This window comes from Ylistrum balloti, unplaced genomic scaffold (genome assembly GCF_031769215.1).
Source record: "Ylistrum balloti isolate Yb309-2 unplaced genomic scaffold, AGI_CSIRO_Ybal_v1 Utg370630, whole genome shotgun sequence".
Taxonomy (NCBI): domain Eukaryota; kingdom Metazoa; phylum Mollusca; class Bivalvia; order Pectinida; family Pectinidae; genus Ylistrum; species Ylistrum balloti.
The window spans coordinates 296,375-307,457 of record NW_026782385.1 but is presented as its reverse complement, the minus strand read 5'-3'; positions in this window follow the sequence as shown (position 1 = coordinate 307,457).

Genomic DNA, 11,083 nt, shown 5'->3' with positions numbered 1-11,083 from the left:
GTGACAAGGACATCTAGTCGGTTATTATGATGACAAGAACATGATGTAGGTTATTGTGGTGATAAGGACATGATGTAGGTTATTGTGATGATAAGACATGATGTAGGGTATTGTTGTGACAAGAACATGATGTAGGTTATTTTGATGACAAGGACATGATGTAGGTTATTGTGATGACAAAGACATGATGTAGGTTATTATGGTGACAAGGACATGATGTAGGTTATTGTGGTGACAAGGACATGGTGTAGGTTATTGTGTGACAAGGACATAATGTAGGTTATTGTGGTGACAAGTACATTATGTAGGTTATTGTAGTGACAAGGACATGATGTAGGTTATTTTGATGATAAGGACATGATGTAGGTTATTTTGATGATAAGGACATGATGTAGGTTATTGTGATGATAAGGACATGATGTAGGTTATGATGTGGTTATTTTGATGACAAGGACATGATGTAGGTTATTGTGGTGACAAGGACATGATGGAGGATATTGTGGTGAGAAGGACATGATGTAGGTTATTGTGGTGATAAGAACATGATGTAGGTTATTGTGGTGATAAGGACATGATGTAGGTTATTGTGATGATAAGACATGATGTAGGGTATTGTTGTGACAAGAACATGATGTAGGTTATTTTGATGACAAGGACATGATGTAGGTTATTGTGATGATAAGGACATGATGTAGGTTATTGTGATGATAAGGACATGATGTAGGTTATTGTGATGATAAGGACATGATGTAGGTTATTGTGATGATAAGGACATGATGTAGGTTATTGTGATGATAAGGACATGATGTAGGTTATTGTGATGATAAGGACATGATGTAGGTTATTGTGATGATAAGGACATGATGTAGGTTATTGTGATGATAAGGACATGATGTAGGTTATTGTGATGATAAGGACATGATGTAGGTTATTATGATGACAAGGACATGATGTAGGTTATTGTGGTGATAAGGACATGATGTAGGTTATTTTGGTGACAAGGATATGATGTAGATATTTGTGATGACAAGGACATGATGTAGGGTATTGTGGTGACAAGGACATGATATAGGTTATTGTGGTGACAAGGATATGATGTAGATTACTTTGATGACAAGAACATGATGTAGGTTATTGTGGTGATAAGGACATGATGTAGGTTATTGTGGTGACAAAGACATGATGTAGGTTATTGTGGTGACAAGGACATGATGAAGGTTATTTTGATGTCAAGGACATGATGTATGTTATTGTGGTGACAATGACATGATGTAGGTTATTGTGGTGACAAGGACATGGTGTAGGTTATTGTGTGACAAGGACATAATGAAGGTTATTGTGGTGACAAGAACATGATGTAGGTTATTGCAGTGACAAGGACATGATGTAGGTTATTTTGATGATAAGGACATGATGTAGGTTATTGTGGTAACAAAAACATGATATTGGTTATTGTGGTGACAAGGACATGATGTAGGTTATTGTGTGACAAGGACATAATGTAGGTTATTGTGGTGACAAGTACATTATGTAGGTTATTGTAGTGACAAGGACATGATGTAGGTTATTTTGATGATAAGGACATGATGTAGGTTATTGTGGTAACAAAAACATGATTTATGTTATTATGGTGACAAGGGGATGACTTTTAGGCAATGCTGTGAAAAGGGTGGAACCATATTGAAACTTAAATGTGGTATGAAACTTTGAGTTTCCTATACAGTTTGCTTTCATTAATTAAACCTATGCCACATTTTGAAATGTCAGTGTTATAAGGGAGACAACTCCTATTGATGAGTATAATCGTGGAATTTATTCATCAAAATCTAATTACACTTGTACTTTATATAATAATTGATTTAGTTCGGTAAGTAAAAATAGATTGCCTCTTTTTATTTATTTAATTGATCTATTCAAATTAACCATATTCTCATTTAATTATATTAATTTATGCAGAATATCTGTTGGTTAATTTCACAATATCGGATGCATTCGATTTGGGTAATGCATTCTTTGAAAATCAGAACTATGTGTTCTGGTTCAGAAAAAAAATACATGTAGCACCTTACACTTTTGATCTGGTATTTATGTTGTATTTGCTGAAAGCTTCATTACAATATGATACTTTTTTTTCTTTTCTACAAAAGTAACATCTAATGATAATAATTGACCTAACGATTACACTCAAGAGGACTTCGACGTAGATACTGATCAAAGGATGCCTAATCTAATAAAACCGGTGATAAACCACCGCCGGGAGTGTCCAAACAGCCTTTCTACTGTTGTCCGTCATACTTCGCTATCGTTTAGACGTTTACTAATTATGTTACCATGAGACCACTATCTTGCACTTTGGTAAACTAAAGTGATTTGTGCGGATAATTTTTTTTAATGTATTCGCATCTTTTTTTACATCGAATGTTTTCCGTTGCCTCTCGAGTCTGTTTGATTTTATATAGATATCTCAAACTGGTTACAACCGTCGGATGTTATTATATATATAATTTTGGACTAAATGTACTCGATAACCCGTTCTCGTACCTCACTGCTTATTTTCAAATGTCAAGTCATGTTGCCCCTTCCGATAAACCAAACGGCTACATCGAAGGACCAACCATTCGAAAGAAAAAGACGGACGAGAAAAGATTCAGTTTACTTAACTCGATAACTGACATATCCAAAATTGTGATATTACTGCATTACAGGATAGTTTTATACTTGTATATTGTTCGTGAAAATAACTCGACGGAGTTCACGCGAGCTGCAGGAATCAGTTGACATTTTGCCGGAAGTAGGACTACTTGTTGAGACGGACAGTTGTTTTATCAAAGCGCGGTATCACAGGGACTTGTCATCTGAAAGTCCTTTACATGCCTTCTGTAATTTATATAGTCAGCTGTTACTGGGCACAGCTGGATCGTATCACAAGGACTTGTCATCTGAAAGTCCTTTACATGCCCACTGTAATTTATATAGTCAGCTGTTATTGGGCGCAGCTGGATCGTATCACAGGGACTTGGTGCACATTCCTAACCCATTTTTATAGTGTAAGGGTTGTAGACCAGCGAGCTTTAGGCAAAGATGGATATTTTTGATGGAAACAGAATTATGAAAATCTCTCAACAATTTGGAATAACATTTTATATTGAACTGAAGATACGGGATTCGTGTTAATGTCAACACTGTAAGTGATGGAGAGTTGTTCTGCTTTTTCCAGATGTTTTGTCAAACCATCCTCGATACTACAGGGGTTACAATCACTCTCACTCGCTGCACCCATGGAACGTGTCATGGCAACATTGAACAACAAACGAATGACGTGGTAGCATAACAGCATGCTTTAATGTTGGATGTAGCTCCTTTGTAATCTTTAACGGAAGCGTATCAGCCCGTGACTGGTCAGGTTTTTTCCCTGTAACCAATCAAATCGCTTCGCTTGTGCCTTCAATTTTGCCATGACATGATGTGTTCTAGGGGTGCAGAGAGCGAAAGTGACCGTAACCCAAGGAGAATCGAGAATGCGTTGTCACAAGGACTTGTCACTGAATGGTTTGTAGTAAAATCCTTCACATGTAATTTTTGTAGATGAAGTGACGTACCGGTGGCCTGTGTTGTGCGCCGATTGACCATATTACAATATAGGCCAGCTGCACTCGCTGTCGTCTGCTCGCTGTTTTTGACAGGCGACATGTCACCTGTGTTTACCTGGCCCCTAAAACAGAATAATGACTTCAAGACAATAGAACAATAGACAACAAGAACCAGTAAAATTTCTGAAAGGGATCGGTATTAACCTAATGTTAGTTTAAAAATGGATGCGAGTCGTTTTGTGGCACTCACGTATGTATCAGTGGGAGAAAAATTCTATTGGGATTAGCGCATGCGTATTGGGCGTCATTTCGCTTTGTTAACCCTCTCATACCAGCTTGTTTATATTTAAACATATTTACATTTCCATGTCTGGTTGAAATAGGATCTCGTCTCTAGTGGGAGACTATCGGAATCGCGTGATCTTTGCGTGTGGTGGTATAGAATAACAAAGACGGTGTCCATGTTTATAATGTCCTTATATGTAGTCATGTTTCGTACCATTGATTAATTACAAATTCATGTTTGAGTGCTGTGTTCAAATGTTCACCCCCTGTAATAGGTAATTCGCCTATATAAATAAGGACGTGTAATTTACTTTCCAGATTTGATATAAACAAATAAGGATATGTAATGAATTCATTGAAATTCATATTTGTAATTATTGGGACAGGTTTTTAAAGAAAATCTAAAATTAATTAGTTTTCATATCTTCGTTTTTGTTTTGTTTTGGTTTTTGTTTTGTTTTTGTTTTTTGTATTTTTTTTTTTTTGTTTTTTTTTTTTGTTTTTTGTTTATTTATTTCATTTTTTTAGATATAATTGATTTCTTATGATATTGCACGGGATTTTACTAAGTTCAATTATCATAACTGGCAGTCAACCATTTACAAACATCTTTCATGAGTCTGTTTTAAAATGCAAATTGTCGTAGTAGCGTGCTGAGTGCATTTCAAATGAAAATTATTTTCTTATGTTAATGAGTCCAGCCAGGTCTGCCGATTGTTTCCTGTTTGTTCATGTGTAACACAATATTCAATGCTTAAAAATATTCAGGTATAAAAAGTTCCCTGCAGTACAGTCGACTCAGGATATGGAATGTCACTGGAAGATACGCTTTAAAGACACGGTCTTGACTTAAACCTGACGACGTTATATGTAAACCAGAAAAGCACAGGGACTTGGCAAGAATATCCAGTCCCATGGTTCATATATATGTAGTTTACTGACAAGGACTGTAACTCCCCGAGAAGGGAAAACTGAGCATATTTTATATGTTTTGTAATATTCTACGGTTCTATGATCGTGTCCACACTGAATGTCTTTGATGCTGTTGTGTTTTGTGCATTGTAGAAATTCCATATTTACATCAAAGTGCCCACTTTTGTTCGTAACTACGGCCATCTTGTCCGTTATTTACTCGATCTAGATTTATCGTACAATGACCTGTATACGCTATTCCTTTGAACCTGCTCACGGGGATCACTAAGGTTACTTTTCTGTGTAGACGAAATAATAAAATCTACTGAGTCACCCCTTTAGAGAATTGAAAAATAACTTTGGCGTCAATGTGTTACACAATGTTTTGCAACTTTGAATAGACTGTTGCTATATGTGGCTTTACGCAGATTCAAACGCTATGCGCCGTCAATGAGACAACTGCGTCTGCCTCCTGCCAGTAATATTTTGAGAGTGGCTGTAGTAACACCAGTGAACATTCCCATGTAAACAGGAAACATGAGTGTCCAGAAAGACAATGTTCACGCAGGAGTATCATAATAATGACAATATTTTAAAACTTCTGTCGTTTTTACGCTTTTTGTCGCCTGTTTTGGTGAACTAATGATGTCTTATCGTTATCTACTTACCTATGGGAAGGTGATATTTGTGCTACAGGTACATAAACATGAGATATCGAGGCGTATTGCTTATAGAAATTAAAAATACTTTCAGCTGTATCAAATGGTAAATGATGTCGGGGAACTTATCTGAAATAGTAATGCAGGCATCAGATAACCATACGAATATGAAAATTTGAATTTCGCGCGAAGTTGGTCCCGAATTTAGTGAAGACTCAATTAGCAACCGTAAACAGTACGATACCTACAGAAAGTCACACGATATCATCCGAACTACACACGAAGGCTATAAGAAGAGGTGACTTTTTAATTAAGAAGTTTACCGGATGGACAATCAAAGGCCTACTTGACGTCGTATCGAGAGTACAATGCGTTCGGAATACATCAGTAGGTTAACAAAGGCATCACATGACCTTCCGATGGTGTGTAAACCTTAGACTTATCGTCCAAGTAAATATTTCTATAGTTTTTATACCCTTGTGTTTAACTCTTTCTCCTGAATTTTAAACTTCTAGCATTGTTAAGTATATACCCAGATAACACAAATCATCATTTGTAACAAGTCACCGAAGTATTGTATTTGGTCAAAAAGATTAACCAATTACCGAGTCATATTGGGTATGAAAATGAAAATGTCGGATACAGCCATCACGATTTTGGTACAATTCTTGTGCCCGCCTTTTCATATCATTCATCAGACGCCGTAGCTTTTCCTTTTGGAAACCCTTGCCATCCCTTAATAAATGCAGTCCATTTTCCAATTGTTTGGCATTTTCGATCCATTGCATTGCATTTTTTTTATCTCAGATATTCCAACGTATGCTCAATTAGGTTGATGTCCGGTGATGTTGCAGACCATGGGATCATCTCTATCACTTCTTGTTGAAGAAAGTCTTTCACTATGCGGGCTCTGTTAGATTTGATGCTGTCATCCATTAGGGAAGGCCGATCTGCCAATAGATGGTCATAGAAATGGTGAAACAACTGAGGACACTGGTACAAGAAAAGAAAAGAAAGACTTCAACAAATAAAACTCATGGTACAATCCGGCTTGAATAAGTTATGTTAAGTAAAATTTGAAAAAAAATCGTAATTAAACATATGTATATGCATTTGAAATACTTATTAATAACTCATACATAAACTTTCCTTTGACAACAATTGCAAAACAAGCTTATAGCATATATTAATAACTCCCGGATTGAAGCGCGCGGGGGTTTTACTGAGAGGTAACCGGAGTACCAGGGAAAACCCACGTGGTCTGGCAGGTGACTCTTATACTTCTACGTTCGTGTATAATAATTGTTTATAAATCTGAATGAATCGGATATTTATTGATAAGCTTTACATAAACCATATCCGGCCCGACTTTCTTGTATCATTAAGTACATGGTAACTACCTATGGAAAAAATAACAAACCCTATTTCATTCACAGTCATTCCGTCTACTCGTTACGATATTGTCAGAGGGACGATGGTCCCAAACCACTGTTGACCATATATGTAATATGATGATAAGGTCTTTTGAGAAAAGGCATTTCATTGGTCAGACCATTGATTGGATGATGCATCGAATCTGTGAGGAGCGCAATATTGGAACCCGCTTCGATTTTTGATAATCAGCATAGAGGATTGTCCAGTTACCGATTACTGAGTTTTATTGGCATTTGCATTTTTTCCTATTAATAAGAGTTTCCTTTACATTTGGACCCATTTTGAAGCGACTCTTTGAACCTTCTACTAATGTGCCAGCGACGCCACTGGATTTGTCAACGATCGATGACCACAGACATTGTCCTCTTCCTACAAAAGGCAATTAACTTCAGATGAACTTAAGTTTGGTAAAGAGACTATAAGATATATCCCATAAATTAAGGAAAATGAAACGCAACTTAAGCCTAAGCAACGCGGGGGACTTGTTGTTTTTATTATTTAAGTCCCATAGCTCTGACAAATGCAAATGGACTTTGACCAATACTTAACACATTTGAAATCTCAGTAACATAGATCAATATACAGAATTTGGTTCAAATCTGATAGAAAGACATTATTTGATGGACATGAAAAAATGGTCTATTTTGAGGATTTTAAAATCCACAAACTGTGAAAAATGCTGGCAAATTTCAACCAATATTAAACTCAATGAATATCTATCAATAGAAAACAACATATCATAGCATATGAATGTAAGAAAGTAAATGACTCACACATAATCACACTAACTTTGTCCCGTCAAGATCAGTTTCCCAACATCAGGTCAAAAAATAGGTCGAACAATATGAAGAAGGCAAGAATTCAAAAGTATGGCTGTCTAAAATTTAGCAAAGTAAAAAATCATTGAAATTTAGATTTTACTTTCCATATGATTTAACCAATAAGAAGGCAACCAAATTATCAGTGCTGTCTAAACGTCTGGATTTTAGATACTTTCAAGTAACCAATTTACAGATTGGATTACAAAAATTGAGTACTTGAGGCAGAAATTACGTACCCTTAATCCGACCTACATCATTCATCCAAATTTAAGCACATTGATTACGTCTATTTATCTCATTCATCAAGTCAAGCCTAAAATGACATTTAAAAAATGTATGATAGGAATTTTTGGAAGAAAATTGTTAGGTGTTGTGTCTTAAATAAAGCGTTTCATGAAGGTATTTCTATTATATCTTTATTAGTAGCTATGCTACAACAAAAGATGAGCACCTTAAACTACCACGAGCACTGATCAGGACGCAAATCAAATGGAGTGAAAGCATGATAAACCAAACTTTAACATTTCGAGAATAGTGTAGTATCATCCGTGTCCTTATACCTTTAACATGTAAGAGTAAAAGTTCTTAATTAGAAAATGAATTAAACCTTCCAACTTTAATGTGATTTTGAGCTAAGGAGTAGTCAGATCAAAAAGAAAGGTAAAAGAAAATTGCATGAACGTCTGGCCCTAACAAGCTTCTCCATCAGGTGAACTGAAATAGGTCTAAGGGACAGTCAAAGCAGTGACCTATACTGACAACATTCTCCACACAAATATAAAACAAACCAGACAGGTAGATTACCTTGCGGGAAAAAAAATTTGCTGTGGCATTGTTTCTTAAGAATAATAATAATACACACTGATCAAATTGTTGCAGTAGGTCACTGCACCTATATCAATATATAAATGTGTGATACTACATGTATATCATTTTACAACCGTAAAATCAGTGCTGTTAAATTTGATCACTTCATCAATTATGTTGTGATTTATTCTGTAATGCAGGACATTGCAATGCCCCTGAACTTAGCACAGCAAATGCATTACAAACCGTTTGTCATGTAATCATACTCCTCTCCTATCGGTTTTACATGTTTAAGGTTGATTAACAATTTGAAATCAGACAATATCGAAATGTACACCATTAAGAAACTTGACCATTGTTGAATGTCACATTGTACTGCATCGACACACCAATCTATAGTCAAATCAGACAATATTGATGGGCTTCACCTAATTGCTATAGTGACAGAAGTTTCAAGTGTCTTAATACTTGAAAATATGTACAAGCAGTTGAACAACGTGTCAATTTTCAGTCAAAAACCATATCCACTCAACAGCAGTTATTTTGTTCAACCAGGAAGCAAAAGTGGCATTATATTAATGCTTGTAATATAATAACACGCCTTCCAAATTTTGAGCAAAATGAGACAATACCCATATTTTGACCAATCACATGCGCATACATAAATCCAATAAAAAATCTTCAGTTCACTTCTGTAACTCACATTACAATAACGAAAAAACAATTATGAAGTCCCCCTGGGATCTTGGTGCCCACTACTGTTTGATCTTTAAAATCATAAGATATTGTCGTTTCTTTACTGTCAAATCCAAGGTGTAGATTCTCTAACTAGTGACTGAAGTATTGTTGGTTCAAACCCCACTGTTTGCAAGGTGGAATGTATTTAATTCCCGGGAGTTGAATTACATCTGTATGTCAACATTGGATTCTTATAAATAGTGAACAGATTCAGGATATACACACGGTCTTGACAATTTGATATTTGTTTGTTTTTTGTCAATATGTCGCTCAGTGCAGACAATTTCTTGTTTACATCAGTTGTATTGGAAGACATATCTACTCAGTTTGGAATACTACCGTTAATTTGATTACACAAATTTGACGCTAAAGCAGTTAACAATTCAGTTATGCAAAAATTACCTACATTACTCAGGCGTAATCGTTGATATTTCAAAAATTTTCTCGGAGCAAAATTCCACGACTTCCCTTGGGTAGCGGCAGATAACTCTCTCCTTCGATTTTTCTTTTATTCGAACGCCAAAGTGGGTGTCTTTGTCTTAACCGGTGTTTTAGACTTATCATTGTAGTAAGGGGTAAATATTTACTTTGTAGGGAAAAAATACTGATCGACATGACTATATTTTACTTAAAAGTAAATTGAAGAAATCAAAAATAAATCTTATCTGTACTTATTCACAATTTGACATCCCTCTCCTTTTATAAATGGTCGTCTAAAAGTGGGATGTCACGTGGATATTTCAGATGTCGGTTTACATATTTTACAACGTAACCTACACTTATTATCGTAGCGTGATACCATATTTCGAAAATTTCGAGATTTACTTAAGTTTTTTGAATAGTTAAACCAATTATGTTTCAATTAAAAACCATTAGGTACATATCAAAGACTTGTCATGCAAGCATTGCAACTGAATCATATATAAAAACCAACAAAATACATACATTTTTATTTTACTTACGTCAACATCACCAGTAGATAAGACTTTGCGATATCCTTTGCCGATTTTATTTCTACAAATTTAATCTTTGTCTTTGTTTAACACTATACATTTTCGTTGTAAATGAAGTCCTAGCAAAAATTATCAACGAGTCCGCCCTCACCAATAGCTTGATAACCAACACATGACCAAATGGTAACGCCGTCACAAGGGTCATGAATAATACCTCCATTTGGAATAAGTTCCTGGAATGCTGGAAAACCTTGGCTATAAGGGGCGATAACTGTCAACAGCAGCAAGGCTAGCAGTGTCTACTCTATCGTCAGGTACAAGTATATGTGGATTGCAATAGTGATATATAAATACACTATTCAGTATATTACTGAAATTATTATTAACTTTTGATTTTATAATTACAGGAAGTAAATGTAGCTATATAAGGGATAGGCTTTTACATTTTATAATTAATTAAGATGGCGGCGCAGAGAACTAATTGATAAGGGTTTGAATTGCTGAAGTAGTGTCAAAACAACCCAGTCTCGATATAACACGATTGTTGCATTATATGCAATATAAAAACTGAGAACTGCATGCTGTTATCAGGAAGTTCTGGGATATTTAGATCTGTGAGTTTGAATTCTTTTGTTTACTCCTTTGTTTACATTTTACTTTAGGACTAAGATAATTTGTTCACTAGTGACATACGCAATTATATGTTTCTCAAAGATTGTATCTTGTCCAAATTTGCCATAATTTTTGGGGGTCAAATATATATAAAAAAAATCAGTCCTATAAGAACTATACAGAAAAAACACATTGTTTTACCGGATACGTGTCTCATAACAGTGATAAATAAATAATACTAGATAAAAATATGATGTACTTATATACCTTTA